Here is a 17,868-nt window from a genome sequence, read left to right as displayed (position 1 = left end):
CTCCCCACTCTGTCTCTGGTGAATCCTCTCACCCTCCGCATCTCTGGCCTGTACCCCAGTTCTGTATGAATAAATAAATCTTTAAAAAAAAAAATCAATTTCACTTCTTTTTACATAGTAAAATTTTTTTAAACATTTAATTTTTTTTAAAGAATTATTTATTTATGCATCCAAGGACTGAGATACAGGCCAGAGGTGCTGGGGGGCCTGGTGAGAGGATCCACCGAGACAGAGTGGGGAGCAGAACAGGCAGATCTACTGAAATACACTGCTGAGGGGAGCAGCGGGGAGACAGGAGAGGTCTGCTGTGGCCTGTGGGTCACTCCCTGCCCAGGGATCCAACTCACACTGCAGCAGCTGTGGATAGCTTCACAGTACTGTGCTCCAACCCCTTGCACCACCAGTGAGGGCCCAAACACTTAAATTTTAGGTGACACTATTTATTTTAGACTGCACTGGCCTACACAGTATTATTGGACACCCATTAATTAGTTTTAAAAACATTTACTGGGGCTTACTATGCAGTCAACACCAAATGAAGCTATTTGCCTATGTAATTTTGCTTAATCCTTACAATATTTTTTTAAAGATTTATTTATGTATGCATACAGAACTGGGGTACAGGCCAGAGGCTCAGGGGCGGCGAGAGGCTTCACCAGAGACAGAGTGGAGGGCCGAACAGGCAGATTGACAAAGCGCACTGCTGAGGGGAGCAGCGGGCGGGTCAGGAGAGGTCTGCCGCGCCATGCGGATGAGCTCCCTGGCTGGGGACCGAATTTGTGCTGCAGTGGTTTCAGAGAGCTTCATAATGCAGTGCTTTAACCCATTGCACCACCAGGGAGGGCCCCTACAATATTTTTTATAGGTTGTTATCCCTATTTGATAAAGGAGAAAACTGAAGGTCAGTAAAGTTAAGTAACTTATCCAAGGTCACACAGCTCATCTGAATTCAAACCAATCTCTTAATCCACAAGTCTGTGCTATTATCCTGTCTGCTAAGGGAAATTGAGGATCTGCTAATCTCTAATAAAAGGGTTAGTGAGGTGGCCCTCCCTGGTGGCGCAGCGGGTTGAAGCACAGCGCTGAGAATCTAGAGCTGCTTTTGCATGAGTTCAATTCCCGCCTGCCCTCGAGGTGACCACATGGCGTGGCAGACCTCTCCTGACCCGCCCGCTGCTCCCCTCAGCAGTGTACTTCGTCGATCTGCCTGTTCTGCTCCCCACTCTGTCCCTGGTGAATCCTCTCGCCGCCCCTGAGCCTCTGGCCTGTCCTCAGTTCTGTATGCACAAATAAATAAATCTTTAAAAAAAAAAAAAAAGGGTTAGTGAGGAAGTTAATCTGTTAGTTGTTCATTTTGTAGCTTTTTATTTTGCGATCATTGCAAACTTACAGAAAGATTGTAAGAAACAGCACAAGAGACTGTCCTGCATCGCTCAGCTTCAATGATCTTTGGGAGACGGGGAGAGGTCAAGGGAGAAGGAATTTTTCCTGAACCATTTGTGAGTGAATCTGTTTATCCCTAAATACTTTCACCTGTCTTTGCTAAGCACAAAGACACTATTACTTAACCACAATCCGGTGATCAGAATCAGGAAACTGAACAGGAGTCCGGCATCATTGTCTAGCTCTAAGTCAGTCATAAGCCGTGACTTCTCCCGGATCGTCCTTTCGTGTCCCTCTTCCCCTCGCTTCAGAATCCAGTCTGAGGTGTGTGTGACATCTTGTTGCATGTCTCTTGATCACCTTTGTCGGAGTGCCCATCCTTAGCCCTGCATCCTGCCCAGATGTTGTTTCTGAAGGATGCAAGCCCATTATTTTATAGAAAGCTTCTCTGTGGGGTCTGTCTGGGTATCCCTTGGTGATTAGTTTAAGCATTTTCTGAGGACTGCTGCAGAAGTACCTCTGTGTTTCAACTGGCTGCTAGCTGTGCATAATCACCATTCATAGGACTTTGGCAAAAAATATTAGAAAATTATATAAGAAACCAGTCTTTCAAAAGCATTTCTAAGCTCCACATGGACCCCAATACTTACCACATGGGAAGAGTAACCCTTAGGTGAAAAGTAGAAAGACAGATGATAATAAATATTATCATGATAATACTATTAGTTTGATTTTCATCTTTTTCTAACACTACAGAGGACATTTTAAATTCCGTCCAGCAGCTTGAAAGATTAGGAGGTACATGTTGGTGATGGATAAAAATGAGAGTGTATGTGTAAGGCCATTTAATTGCTAATGATTGTTTAATTTCAAGGCACCTATTGTTTAAAGTAGAATAATTGCTTTGTTCTTCATTGTCTTTTCCTCTCAATTGTCATGATAGTGCTTGAGTTAGCATCATCAATGTGCTGTGGGCAAATCCTGTGAGATGCTGCAGACGGTGTTTGTTCAGACATAGCAGCAAACACTTATAATCTTATTTCATTCAAATGATGTTATTATTGTAATATGTAACACCAGCAATCTGAACTGCCTTTGACAATCTCATATTTCTCTTGCTTAAGAAACAGCTGTCAAAGGATCCAGATGAGCTGAACAACTGACAAATTATCAGGAAATTATATTTTTAATCAATCACTTGTCTAAAGTCTTGAAAGCTAATATTTGGTTTATAGTTTACCCAGACAAAATACCATTAGAAATTCATCTTTCATCATGAAGCATCTGGCAATTTTTATGGCTTTTCTTTTCATGTATGGCCAAAAAATAATGTATAAAAAAGGATGTGCTTTAAATGTAATGACCCAGATAGTCTGAAAGAAAAAGGGAAAAGACATGCCCTGTAGAGCCTGTGTATATGAAAGCTGTCATCACTGTATTAATATCAGCCAAAGTAAATTTCAAGGTAAAGACTATGAATAGAAAAAAGAAGACCATTTTCTACTGATAAAGGCTCAATGCATCAAGATACCTAACACCAAATGTCTATGTTTTTAAAAATAAATACAGAAATTCAAAATCCAGGAAAACAACAGTACTAAAGAGAGAAATAGATGGAGATTTTAACACCTCATTCTCGATAATTGACAGGAAAAGTGTGCTCAAGAAAACAGTGAGGATGTGGAAAATTTGACTATCACTATCAACAGACTTGACCTAACTTGACCTACTGAACAATGGAAAATCACATTCATTTGTCAAGAACACACATGAGACATGTGAGACCACCTTTGACCATCTGATGGTTCATAAAGTCTGGCTCAATAAAAATCAAAATACTGAAATCTGTGAAAGTATACTTTTGAATCATAATAAAATTAAAAATGGAAATCAATACGGTATCTAAAATGTCTCCAAGTGTTTTGAAATTAATCAACACATTTCTGAAGATGTAGAAAAGAAATCAGCAACAAAGAAGCATTCTGCACTGAAACAATGATAAGCAAATATGTGGCATGGATGTGTTAATTAACTCGCTAGGGAAAGTCCCATCACAAAAAACACCCATGTCAAAGCAGCATGTCCACGCTGGAAATACCTTACAATTTTATTTGTCAATTATACACTTAATAAAGCTGAAAAAATCCAAGATCACAAAATTCAGCATTAGCTAACCCATTGATAAGGGAACTGGCACTTCAAATCTTAGATCACGGATGTAGAATCTTTGTTTTGAGCAAGTTTCCACATTATGAAACTAGAAAAACAAATGCAAAAATATACAGAAACTAAACTCAAACTATATAGAAGGGAGAAAAAGAAAGAGCAGAAACTGGAGAAATAGAAAATAGATAAATATTAGAGGCAATTGGCAAGGACAATAGTTGGCTCTGAAAAAAATTTGGTCATTTCTTAGCAAGACTGATTTTATCAGCCGAGGGTTTATCAGAAGATTTGAACCTATATGAGTGATAGAAGAGAGGACTGATTCCAGGAATTTGATCTGATGCATAGGGGGAGCCAGTGACACATCTAAGTTAAGCAATAGAGACATAAGTCAGCAATGAAAAGGGGAGAAAAAGGAGGAGAAGCCAGGATGAACCAGCACCAGCTGGAATGCAAACACAAACTGGAACCTGCGTGGCTCATTCACTGCTGCTAAGCGTCCCACTGCAGTCTCGAAAGATTGGCCAACATAGTTGGCTGGGAATTTGGATGCTGAGAATTCTGCAGATGCTGCCACCCCCCTTCACAGGGTGAGCCGTCAAAGAAGTTTACAAATCTCTTGTAAATTTCCCTTAAGGCCAATCCTGGCCAGGCACCAGACAAGGAAGAAACTTCTGGGAAATGTAGTCTTGCTTGGGTTGGCATAGTCCATACCCTCTCCACAAAGACAGAAAGACACACATTCACAATGTCAAGTGAAAGAGGGACTACCACTACAGATTTTTCTAGATTTTTGCAAAAACAAGCCTGGGTTCTTTTGTGGATTACCCTCAAAATTTCCTAGTTGTGTGTCCTCTCAGGACAACAGAGGTTTACACTGAAAAAAAGACAAATCATTCATCCTTCTCATTTCCTTGCTGAGTAAAATATTGCAAGGTAAAAGCAAATACGTATGCAATAGATCAGTTTGAGTACTGAGCATTTACTTTGCAAAAGAATTCTCCAGCAACAGAATATGGACATATAGATGTTTCGGGCAGTTCATTATGTCACAGACAAGCTCAAGGGCAAGAGCAATGAGAGTTAACATCATTAGCCCCTGCCCACCAGAGATCAGTGAGAAATGGGGATAGCACTTCTGAAATGGAAACTGATATGCCCATCTCACTTTGAAGCAGAACTGGACATAAACTTAAGGCCCAGATAGCGGTCACGTGGGCATCTTTGCACGTGCTCCAGCTCTTTGTTTATGCTTTTTTTTTTTTTTTTTTGCCTTCTGTAGCCAGGAATATATGACATAACACTCTTCACTGCACAGAGACTTTTTGCCAGTAGTGATCATGAGAAAGGGGTCCAGTTTCTGCCTTCTCTGACCATGCAGAGAAGACAGAGAGGCGGTCTCCAAAGTAGCATAGAACCCCATTGCAGCATGACTCATCAGATAACTTAGCACATCCCGGGAGACGTTGATGAGAAGGGTGGACGAGGGCTTGACAGTCCTACCACTCACAGCCAGTGAGGAACTGTATCTAATCAATCGACTCACATGGAATGTGGAGGTACCTTCTGAGAGTCTTTAACTTTTACAAAAGATGCCCAGCAAAATTCACCACAGTGCGAGCTTGTAACGGAGGATTTCAGGCTCTAGGGAGCCTGAACTGGAAGAGACTTAGACAGAATTTCCAGACTTGAATCCTTACTTTCTTGCTGGAGACTCTCTACCCTCTGCTTGCTCCTTTACTTCTCAGTGGGTCTGCAGCTTGGCAACTATGTCATGGGCACGTGGGTTGACACTTCCTTTATGGGGGCTTGATGCCATTAGCTCCCCAGTTTCTGACCCAGAAAAGACCTGGGAGGCTGTTGCCGGCCCTGCTAGGTCCACCGTCACATTTCACGTGTTCTGGCTGAATTTATGATATGGTATTGTGCCAGCAGAAAGTGCTGAAAATGTCTCCAGAAGAAAGAGTCTCTGCAGTCACCAGGTCATCAAATCTTTGAGGGAAGAGCATGTGTCCTGATGGATGCTTACCAGAGTAACCTGGATGGAGGATTGCAAAGTGGAGTGGGTGGTTGTGCAAACCCCTGCCAGAAATCTGCTGAAGAGTCTTCTTCTTCCCTCTAGAATTAATTATAATGTTCAAGCCTGACAGCTTGATTTCCTATTGCAACTTTCCTCAATTAAATCTACATTTTTTAGGGTCTTATTTTATGTCATTCTGCTAATTGCTTTCAGAATTGACTTGAGCCAGTTGCAATCACTACGCTTAAAAAAAAATCATTCTACTGCAAGAAAATTAAAAATGTAAATATATCCTAACTCATATCGCCTCTTCACTTTCTGAAGTGAGAGGTGCCAGACAGAGGGAGAAATAATGAGTTAGCAAAGCCCAGTGGCACCAACACTAGAAGGAAGTTTGAGCTGTGTGCTAGAGAGCACAGCACACCAGGGTTGTGTCTCACATCAAGGGGCGGTTCTGACTCAGCCAATACGTGCTGAACACCCAATTTGCCCTAGGACCCATGCTAGGAGCTTCACAGTCTAAGTAGGACCAGTTGAGTGTCCATGAGGGCAGCCACCACACCCCGTTCCAAAGGTGATGGAACCCCCCATTCACTCAAAGTTCACGATACTGACTTTTTTTTTTTAAAGATTTATTTATTTATTTGTACAGAACTGGGGTACAGACCAGAGATGCGGAGGGTGAAAGGATTCACCAGGGACAGAGTGGGAAGCAGAATAGGCAGATTGACGAAGTACACTGCTGAGGGGAGCAGCGGGCGGGTCAGGAGAGGTCTGCCACGCCATGTGGTCACCTCCGGGGCAGGCGGGAATCGAACTCATGTGGAAGTGGCTTTAGATTCTCAGTGCAGCGCTTTAACCCGCTCCGCCACCAGGGAGGGCCCGATCCTGACTTTTTTTAAGACCATTCAAATCATGACCATATTTAGTCAACAATTATTTCCTGACTTTTTTTTTAAACAAATGCAGGTGATTGTTGTATTACCAGCTCCTCCAAGACCTTTAACTTAGAAAATCATGGTATATCAAGGAAAAACATCAAAGCAATAAAGCAAGACCACTAAGTGTCCATTAAATATTATTTAAAGTCATCAATCATGCATTATTAATTAGTGCCTATTAATTATTTATCCTTAATAAAATGCATTAATTATTAATTAAGAACTAGAACATATTATTCTCAGGGGTCCCAAGGCCAACATGGCGGGGAGGCGCCTCTGCTTTCTCACCATCAACTGGTGCTCAAAGGGCTTGCAAGGGCCTTTTCAAGGGCCCTTGAAACAAGAAAGGGATCTGAGCTGTGCCCAGAAGTCACCTTGAGGCAGCTCGTCTAGAGGGTCAAGGGGGATTCTCCAAGTCACTAAGCAGCGCTGTGTCCAGGTTCACACAGATGCATGCGGATCTTGGCTTCAATCTGTCTTGCAGATCTGTGTCCCCTGGGGAAAGCCGTGTAAGGAAAAGGGCTTTGAAAGGAATTGCAAACCACTAGCTTACGGCCCGCTCCAGCCTGCTAGAGAGCCTTGCTGATGAAGTTCTCTCGGAGCCAACAGATTTGAAACAGCAAACATTGTGATGAATGGCCAGGTAAGGTCTGGACTGAGGTCCACGCTGCCATGCTGGTTTTATTTGTCCTGGCATCTGTCTGGCATCCCTTCTAAGCCCTGGGGGCTGTGCAGGGCGAAGGGTGTGCTCTTCCTGCCTATGGCTCTTCATTCTCTCCCACCCAGCCTCAATGGGCTGACCCCGAGCCAGTGAGCCCCAAGATACTTTCAGACTCTCACGTCCACATTGCATGCAGGTCTGCACCGTGTAAGCTAATCCTAGCTAACTACAAAATAGTCACACTGCTTTGATGGCCGTCATAAACCGGGATTCAGTGGATGGAGACCTCAACCATTACTCTGCTTCCTTGATCTTTTCCTCCAGCCATGAAACAGAGAAGGATGGTTTCAGGGGAGTTAATAATTGCCTCTGATTGAAAAATGTTTGCTTTATAATGATGGGCTAAATTACTTTGGAGCAGATCGTATAAAACAAGGATTCCTGGGTGTTAAGGATGGATTGATGCATCCAGGTGGCTTAATCCCCAGGAGCATCTGGCCTTGTGTCTTGCACACAGCAGACATTTAAGAAACAGTACAAGATAGGCCCTCCCTGGTGGCGCAGCAGGTTAAAGCACAGCACTGAGAATCTAAAACCGCTTCCGCATGAGTTCGATCCCCGCCTGCCCCAGAGGTGACCACAGGACGCGGCAGACCTCTCCTGACCCGCCCGCTGCTCCCCTCAGCAGTGTACTTCGTCGATCTGCCTGTTCTGTTCCTCACCCTGTCTCTGGTGAAGCCTCTCACCGCCCCTGAGCCTCTGGCCTGTACCCCAGTTCTGTGTGCACAAATAAATAAACCTTTAAAAAAAAGAAAAAAAGAAATGGTACAATCACTGTGCATGGCAGGCAGCTGCCTAGTTCTCTGACCATTTCTTCTCCGGTCCTTTCTTGTGGATGTAGGGGCCTCCGGAAGTGAGAGGTGGGAACAGAATGAAAACTCCAGGTCAAGCTTGAGTGGCTCCTGGGAGAATAGCCCCTGCTTGTACTCTGACGGTGATGCCTGCATGAATGTAGCCCAGGCCGGTATCGGTTTGGGAAGTAGCCACATCATGCTGGGAATGAGTTAGGTCTCATTCATCCTGCCCTCGGGAGCTCCTAGGGATCCCGGGAGTTGAAATCTGAGGGAGGTTTGCAGGATTAATCAATGTTACAGCTGAGTGGTGGGTCAACAGGGGTTGGTTAAAATGCACTCACTTCTCTTGTATATATTCACAATGATTTAATGATTTAAATGCTCCATGATTTAAAAAGAAATGAAAGGTTTCAAGATATCTAGGCCTTAGCCTGACTTGCAGGAGAGAATGAACTACAGTTTATTGAATGGATGGAGGAGTTGATGGATTTAGTGTTCAAGATTCTAGAATATTCAGGAATGTTCCTGGTTCTCATAGCCTCTCAGGAGTAGGACATAAGTCTTCAAATTTGGGGAAGTAAGCTGGCATTTATTCCTTTTTGGACTCAGCCCCATGCCAGAGGCATTGCCTGCCTCTCTTTTAAGCTTCACGACTAACTTAGATTGACCAAAGCAAGGGCAGATGTCACACAGCAGTCGATGCTGGAGCTCAGCGCTGAGCCTGGTGGACCAGACCCCACTTCGGCCGCTATCTGCTTCGACAGGTAGTTTTAAATGTAAAACTATCTGCATTGTTTTAAGTACAGTAGTGAACACTTAACACACACTCAATATGGTTGGAAACTCTCCTGAACGCTTTGCAGTATCTGCTCACCAAGTCTTCCCAGTCACATGGTAAAGAAAACAAAAAACCAAGGCAGGGAAAAATCAAATGCTTTGTCAAGATCATGTGGTTAAGGGCCTCCCTGGTGGTGTGACAGGTTAAAGCACAGCACTACGAAGACTATGAAGCTGTCCACAGCCACTGCAGCACAAGTTCGATCCCCAGCCAAGGGAGGTGACCCACATGGTGCAGACCCCTCCTGTCTGCCCACTGCTCCCCTCAACAGTGTCTTTCAGTCGATCTGCCTGTTCTGCTCCCCACTCTGTCTCTGGTAAATCCTCTCAACCCCAACACCTCTGGCCTGTACCACAGTTCTTGTGTGCATAAATAAATAAATCTTAAAAAGAAAACCCACAATAACATGGTCTATTAAGGAGGGCTGAGGGAGGGTTGGTCCAGGACCAGAGCCCTCGTACTTAGCACCTGTCCTGAGCCTCGTGTATGGACCTAGAATCCACAAATGCCCATTTCACTGGCATCTTCCAAAACCACCTTGTCCTCCCCTCCCCTTGTATGCCTCTTCACCGAGAGGCTTGTCCCTGGTTTTCTACCATAAATGATTAATTCATTTTAAATGATGTCGAGGAAACTTCGTGGGATGATCACATTTGCAGAGAAATCAGGTTGCTGAGTGTCAAACACATTTATTCTGCAACAAAGACACCAACTCTGGTTTGTCTTTTTAATTCCAAGTTCTCAGACCTCAGCCTGCTTAAGGTGGATGAAACTGTCCTTTGTATTGATTTTGGTAAGACAGCCAGCTGAGAACATCTTTAAATACCTGGCCCTGGAGGTCAAGTTTCAATTAACTCGATTTTGGTTCCTTTCTCTCCTGGAAGATTTTCTCAATGACCTCTATGGATGATGTGAAGATCAATAGATAAATATGCTGCTAAGTAAGGAGTGATGCCTCTTGAGGCTAGAAGATTCAATTATTTAAGAGAATAAAATACTTTCATTGCCTATTCATCCACAGCAATGGTTCTCAACCAAAGCTGACTTTGCCCTGGGGGCTCTGGGCAATAAATACCTGGAAACAGGTTTTGGTTGTGACAATTAGAAAGGAGCATTCTACTGGCATCTAGTGGAGAGAGAACAGGACTGTAGCTAAACATTCCGCCGTGCTCAGAGCAGTCTGCCAGAGAAAGCTTTGCCTCAATCTGTCAGGTGCTGAGGTCAAACAACTCCGTGGCAATACCAAAGGGATACGAAAAGTAACTGGGGAAAGCAGTATTGATCTCGCCATCAATGATGGCCCACTAGTGTACAAATCATTGTTCAATCCTGACGCCCACTGTCCCGTAACAAGTGAGTTGAAGTGAATTATGGGTCATAATTGGAAGACCAGACCTTCAGCAGAAGATCAGTAATCGGTGGGAACGTCCCAGGTCTCCTTCTTCTGCAGAAATTGTTGACACACACACACACACACACACACACACACACACACACACACACACAACCATACCAAGATGCAGGTAGCTTGATCCCCAGATTTCTTAAAGACAAATGGAAAATATTTTTTTGGAAAGGATAAAGTGGAAATGTGGTCTTGTCATTAATCTGACAGTGATGCGAGGAGACTTGACTGTTAGGCCTGAGAACAAGCGAAGGGGACCCCAGTACTGATGTGCTTGGAGACATTGAAGTCTCATGCTTGCATTTCCCCAATCTTAATGAAAATAACGGGACAGTGTCTGAGACATTTAGGTGGTTACAGCTAATAGGAGATGCTAGTCTCCGCCAAATATAGAGTGCTTCCCTATGGGAGGTTATACAAGGAGATCCATTATTATTAGTGAAATCAGACACCTCAAACCACTGTGAGAAATTGCCCAATAATACTGAAATTCTTAATAACAACTCTGAAAATAGCTATGCCCCAATCAATTCAATCCAAGATTTAGTCATTTTTTCCTGATCAAACACAATTGTGTGAAATAAATGCTCTTAATAACACCCTGAAATTAGATTACAGTATTGCACCTGGAGCTTTCTCTATTACCAACAGAATAGCATCTTCTGGAGAAGCAGAAATGGTTGAGTGAGTTCTGAAATGAGATTGGAAAGAATGAAAATCAATATGGGAAAAAGAAAAAAATGTATGTAACATCTTCCAATTAACTAAAACCAAAGAGAAGAAAAAAGACATAGGCCAAGTTCTGGGTACACATCCCTAATGGTCTTTCTGACATTAAAGAGCCTTTTCCTGTTTCAAAAGGACAGCAATGTGATTTTACTACAATGAAGGCCGAATTGAATTATTAGAGTGAACACAGATATCATTTTAAAGTATAAGGCAAGTACAATGTCTCAAAGAATATCTTTGATTAAATAATTTGATTTTTTCTCCCACTTCCATAGAAGCAAGATTAGCTAGAACTCTGTCCCTCTGTGAAAGTAAACAGTTAGTTAAAATTAGTTAATGAAAGTTAGGTTAGATTTGTCTAGATGTAGATTGATGCTAGACAATAGAAGATAAATGAAAGGTGGGCGGGCGGATAGATGAATGGATGTATGTATGCATTTGTGTATGTAAAGTGTACATACTCCGTCAGGAGCGAAGGCAATTTGTAAGGAGATTCACTTTGATAACTGAATACAAGAGTGGTCCAAAACTGATTTCGTGTGTTGAATAAAATGAAATTAGGAGGAAATTATAGCAAATTAATCTTCTCAAAGTATACATCTGATGTACTCACTCCCTGCATCATACAAAACTCAAAAGCCAGCACAGGCTCCTTGAAAAGGAGAGGTCCAGAGCCCCCCAAGCCCCTCAACCCCTTCCTTACCCATCACCTACCGCCCGACAGCTGCTTCCTACCAAACTCCCACGTTTGAGCTCGTGGCTGCGCTTGGTCCTGCGTCTCCTCCCTGTCGTGACTGCGCTGCAGTTCTTGTCTGGATCTGTTCCCCTGCCCCCCCCCTGGGTTTCTGTCCTAATGGTGCTACCTCCAAGCTGGTGACTTTGGACATGAGGCTTAACCGTCGATACCTACTTCATCACCTCATGAGGGTTAAAGAAGTCACTGGTCAATTTAGCACAGTAACCTACCTCTTATTAAGCCCTTGTGACTATGAGCTAACGGGGATGAGCCTAAGTGGTCATGGACTCGAGGTTGAGAATCTGAGGATGAGCTTCTCCCAGGCTACATTGTTGGTCATCAGCAGAGAAGGGGCTGGAGGCCATCTCCCCTGCTGCCCTCTCCATGTGGCCACAGACCCCCTCTGTGCTAGGGCCCACATCCGTCCCCACTGGATTTCTGACTACCTTACCTGACACTTTTGGTGCTAATGCTAAATGAAGCTTTGGTGTGAGTCTGAGCCGGAAAGGCCAGGTGTTTCAGCATCCCTGAGTGCTGCAGAGGCCAGTGGCTGAGCCTGAGGTTGGACAACAGCCCTGGCTTCAACTCCTGCCCTACTTGAGGACTCTCAGAAGTGGACTTCGCTCTCAGGAGCCAGGTCCTCGGCTATCCCCGTTCAGCCTAGCTTCTACCCCCCAAACTAAACAGATGATATTTTGCAGAAGCTGTGTGGCCTCTAATCTCTCATAGGTATAAACATAGCAAAATAGATTTCTTTAACGTGATTTAGCATTACCCTCCGAACACAGCCATTCATTATCTCCAGTCCAGGGGAGAGCTGAAGGGCAGTCCCGGGGCTCGGAAGTAGTAGCTGCTGGGAAACAGCAGAGACCAGAAGCGGGATGTGTGACTCCAGGCCATGGCCACTCACACTCAACAGCCAGACACTGGGGATCTCCCACCCATGGAGAAGGGGGGGGGCTCATGTGGAAGTGCCCCCCGGGTGTTCCCCTTTGTACCTCAGGATCTCGGGCAGCTGCTTCCTCTTACCCCTCTCTGATGATTCATCTCCAGAGGAACCTCTTCTTCCACCCTCCAGCCCATCCTGCCTTTGTCCCCCCACACCCCACCCTTTTCTGTACCTCTTCTGTCTATTCCCATCAACCATTAGCGAGTACCCGCTATATGTCAAGAGTTAAACGACATTCATCAGAAAGCCTGGGAATTCCAAATCCATCTGAGAATTCCAAAAGCTACTAACCAGCCTTTCCTTTGAGCTTCCTGAGAAGTGCATACAGCAGAAAGTGACCCAGGCATTGACACTTGGTTACTGTTTTGACATTGTCCCCATTGACCAGCTGTTTTGGGCTAAGAAGATTGAGGAAGTTTCTGGAACATGGAACTTTTAGGGCAGTCTTAGGCCAATGGAGCAAATTACTTGCTGTTGTGGATTTATGTCACCCCAAAATTTACATCTTGATGCCCTACCTCCTAACACATCAGAATGCGACCTTCCCTGCAAATAGGACTATTGTAATTTGGATTATGAGGGGTTCCTATTTCTATCTGACTGGTGTCCCTATATAAAAGGAATGCAGGGACAGTGAAGGACACCTGAAGAGGAAAGTTGAGATTGGGGTGATGCTGCAGAAGCCAAGGAGAGATGGCAGCTGAGAGAGAACCCCATGGCCTCATAAGGGACCAGCCTATATGAGCTTTGACACGAACCGGGGCTCCCAGAGCAGTCATGTGAAGGACTGGTGGTGGAATTTGTGAGTAGCAGAGCCACAGACAGGCATCAAGTTCACTCAGGGGCTCCCCAGACTCTGAGAGTCGGGGGTGTTTGAAGATTTCAGGGATAGTAGGAACCCACACCCTGTGCCTTGTGCCAAGACTGGGTTGTGGGTAGGGCTTTGGCAAAGATGCCTGTGCAATGCAAAACCTACCTTGAAGACACCCACCTCCAAGGGCATTTCAATGTACTCATCGGATAAGGACTGTGAATCAAAGACTGGAGGAACTTTTTTTTTTTAAAAGATTTATTTATTTATTCATATAGAACTGGGGTACAGGCCAGAGATGCAGAGGGTGAGAAGATTCACCAGAGACAGAGCGGGGAGCAGAACAGGCAGATCGACGAAGTCCACTGCTGAGGGGAGCAGCGGGCTGGGCTGTCAGGAGAGGTCTGCCGCACCCTGTGGTCACCACCGGGGCAGGCGGGGATCGAACTCATGCGGAAGCGGCTTTAGCTTCTTAGTGCTGTGCTTTAACCCGCTGCGCCACCAGGGAGGGCCCTGGAGGAACTTTTGATACTAGACCCTGCTGTATCTGGGAAGCCTGGGTACAGCTCAGAGGAGGGGCAGAAAGGCCCCATAATGTATGGCAGGCACTGGTGGGTGGGCTTCAGAGCAGATTAAAGTTGACTTAGAAAAATAAAAACCCTGTGACATTTCTTAAGTGCACAGAATAGGGGAACAGTCATACCCACTACACATTCATCCATTCAGATAAGAGGTGCGTTCAGCTCCTGCAAGCTGAGGTCCCAGGAGGATGTCCGCAGCCCCACGCCTTCTCCGGCAGCTCCGCCTTGCCTCTGGGGACACTCAGGCCCTAGGAAGCAGCACTGCCCAGCCCCACCACAAAGGCGATTTAGTCCATTCTTGAAGAGCTGTGCTCTGCAGCAGAGGGGAGAGGGTGACCTGGGTAGGGCCCAAGGAGACAGAAAGGAGAAGAAGAGCCCTGAAGAAAGGGAGGCAAAAAGAAAATGCATTTGCAAACCAGCCTCTGCCACTCCCGCTCACCAGGAGCCTCCTCCCCTGGTGCGTTGCGCCCCAGGGGCCATTGCCTGCCTCCCCCGCCAGCCAGCGCATCTATCAGACATCAGACGGGGTGGCAGCCCCCCGTGGGGTCCTGTCACATTGCCACTGCAGTCAGGAGGGAGTGTATTTCAGCCGGGGAGGGGGAGAACTCGGCATCGTGGCAAGGAAAAATGGAATGCAGCGGAGGAGAAAACTCCATTACCAGCTCTCTGCAGGCCTGGCTCATCCCTCTTCCTCTCCGTGTGTGTGTGTGTGTGTGGGGGGGGGGGACACGAGGGAGCCAGCCCCTCCCCCATCGCGCTAAAGGAGAAACTAACGCGGCATTTCCCACTTTTTTTATTTTTAAGATTTATTTTATTTATGCTACAGAACTGGGGTACAAGCCAGACACGAGGGGTGAGATGATTCACCAGAGACAGAGAGGGGAGCAGAACAGGTGACTGACCATGCACACTGCCGAGGGAAGCAGTGGGCAGACCAGGAGGGGTCTGCTGCGCCCTGTGGGTCACTCCCTGGCAGGGGAAAGAACTCGTGCTGCAGGGGCTGCAGACAGCTTGATAATGTGGTGCTTTAACCCGATTCGCCACCAGGGAGAACCCGCATTTCCCTCTTTTAATGGCAGGACTAAAGGGATGGGATGCCAATGTCTACACCCCCTAATTTTTTACTGTCAGTATCACACCGCCCAGATTGGTGGGTGGGCAGGCTTCAGCCCCCATTGTAGCTTCTTCACTTTGCTCCTGAGTGCGTCCATCTCCTCACCGCCAGACACAGAACCTTTCAAAAGTAGCAAAAGGACATTGCCAAGCCTTTTCAGCCGTGCCTGACGCCAGCAGGTGGCATGAGGTGGTACTCCAGTAGGGGGCCAGAGAGACCAGGAACAGCCTTTGGGATCTAAGGATCCTGGAGCTCGTGCAGAAAAGAGCAGGAAAGGGCACTCTCGCACTGGCCACATTTGCAGACATTGCCCAGGCCTGGGCCTGGCAGCCAAGCTTGCTGCACAGTGGCCTCTGCCGTGGGCACTGAACTGGGCAGTGGTGCCATTCATCCAGGGCTTCTTGTCCAGGAATAAGGGCCTCTGCACAGTGTCCTGATTTGCAGGATAGAATACCTGATTACCCCGCCCCCACAGGGGACCCTTTGCAAGCCACTCATTCAGAGTCCCATGCTACTTTTAGGGTCCCATAAAAAAGTTTAAATTGTCTTAAAATCCTAAACAATGAATGTAATGCACCTGAAATTATTTTCTTGCATACCAATGTAGTCATAATCTTTCACCTGTTTTTGTGAAGGCTAAGTGTCTCAGGCTCACTGAAGCCAAAAAGTGGCCTTCTAGCCCAGCGTGGACTTGATCCTCGGAAGGGAACTGTTTGTGTCAGGCAAAACAGTGAAACGCAGCTCAGGAACCCTGAGGCCTCCACCACCCCCACCCGGGTCAGGTGCCTTTAGGATTGGGGATTCCAGAGACGGAGATGAACCTAGATAGAATAAAGTGTAAATAGGAATACCTGTCTTCCCAGGTGATTGCAAGGGGTTATGTAAACTAAATATAAGCCAGATAGAACACAGCAAATACCATGTAGAGTTAACTACCTTTACCATTATTTGCGATATTATCAGTTCTCAGATTTCTATAATTAGCTTCAGTCATTCACTTCCTCACCAGAGTGAGTCTTCAATTGTCAGCAATTTTTGAATGGCTTTAGCAACAGTCAGCTCCTTTTTTCTGCATTAGATGACAATAAAGTTCACATATTTCTACATGTTCAAAGTATTCTAGCAGCCCCATGCTTACTATAAGATTACTAGGAGAGAACTATAATTCCCAGCCAATCTTTCCCCTAAGTCTAAATTCCAGCCATGCTTGGTTTTAAAGCATTCCTTCAACCAGAATCTAGGACCAACCCAAAGGGAACGTTCTAGATTGGAAATCTAAGTGACTTGATAAGGAGAACTCATCCTGGCCCTGCATTCCTGCCGCCCCTGGAGATTTGTGCCACTTTTGGAGAAAAGCGGCACTTTGTGGTGCTCATGGCCCAGAGTCATTTTTCCTTACACTGGTTCTTGTGCCAGAGAAAAGAGCAGAGCTCAGGTCTATCTCTACCATCCTATTAGTCCTCACTTCTAGAACCACAGCTCTAGTATTTTCTAAATCACCCAACTTATGGTATTTTTCACAGTAGCACAAAGGGACTAAAATAATGTCCCGTACCCCACAAAAAGCAGTAGGCACCCTCACCAGGAGAGGCAGAATGGGCAAATCATTCATCTTGTCTGCAAGAGTGAGAATCAGAGAACTTTTTCTCTTGTTAACCATGGCAGGTTTTCTTGCTTGCAATTTACATTATTAATTTGAGTTGTTGGAAAAGTCATGACACATGGAAAAATACGTCATGACTTTTCTAACAGCCCAATAAATACAAATGTCCTTGGCTATAGATTTTATAGTGGTTTTTAGATAATGGTAGCCTGCATTTTTGACAGTAAAAGAATTTACCTACAAAATAGTCCAGGTCAGCAGTGTCCAGTAGGTAGATTATGAGTTTGATACTTGGATTTATTCTTTCTTACTTATGTGCTTTTTCAGATTAAAAAAGTTGATACCAATTTTTATTTTTCAGAAATATTACCCATTTAATTTAGTCTTCCAAATTTATAAAATAGAAATGTGTATGGTACTTCTATTTAAAAAAAAAATACTTCCATTCCTATATGTATGTTTCTAATGTCATTTGTACTTTTTCTCTATTTTTTAAAACTTTGCCAGAATGTGCCCATTCATTATTGTTCTCAAGAAAAGAGTATTTTGATTTAACAATCACACTCTATTTTTTATTCTATTTCTCTTCAAGGTAGGAGGGATTTACATTTATTTCCAAACATCCTGAAAATGCTTAATTTGGTCATTTTTTTCTCTTTTTTTTTATCAACAATAACATTTAAGTGAATTAATGTGATCCAGATTAAAAACATGTTTTGACCAGCATAGAACTAAGCAGATAAGGACACAGATGATTAAGACCTGAATATATGCCCCAAGAGGTCTAGAAAAGGGAACAGACATAATTAAAAGATACTTTTAAATAGTGGGTCCCACAAGACCCAGCCAGCCTAGCCCAGACCTACAGAAACATGTTACTGCCCATGAAATCACCACAGACAGGTGGGCCCAATACAGACAGATGAGACCCCAGACCCTCAACAGGGGGTGGGCCAGAGGCCTCGCATAGGGCTTGGCTAGGTAGATGAGGGCAGGTGAGGGCCCTGACAAGTGAGTTTGGAGGAGACATGCCTGGAGGAAGCCAAACTACAGCAGATAGTTCCAAAGCTAATAAAG

This window comes from Condylura cristata, unplaced genomic scaffold, assembly GCF_000260355.1.
Source record: "Condylura cristata isolate star-nosed mole 26May11 unplaced genomic scaffold, ConCri1.0 scaffold00011, whole genome shotgun sequence".
Lineage (NCBI taxonomy): Eukaryota > Metazoa > Chordata > Mammalia > Eulipotyphla > Talpidae > Condylura > Condylura cristata.
This window is presented reverse-complemented; position numbering follows the sequence as displayed.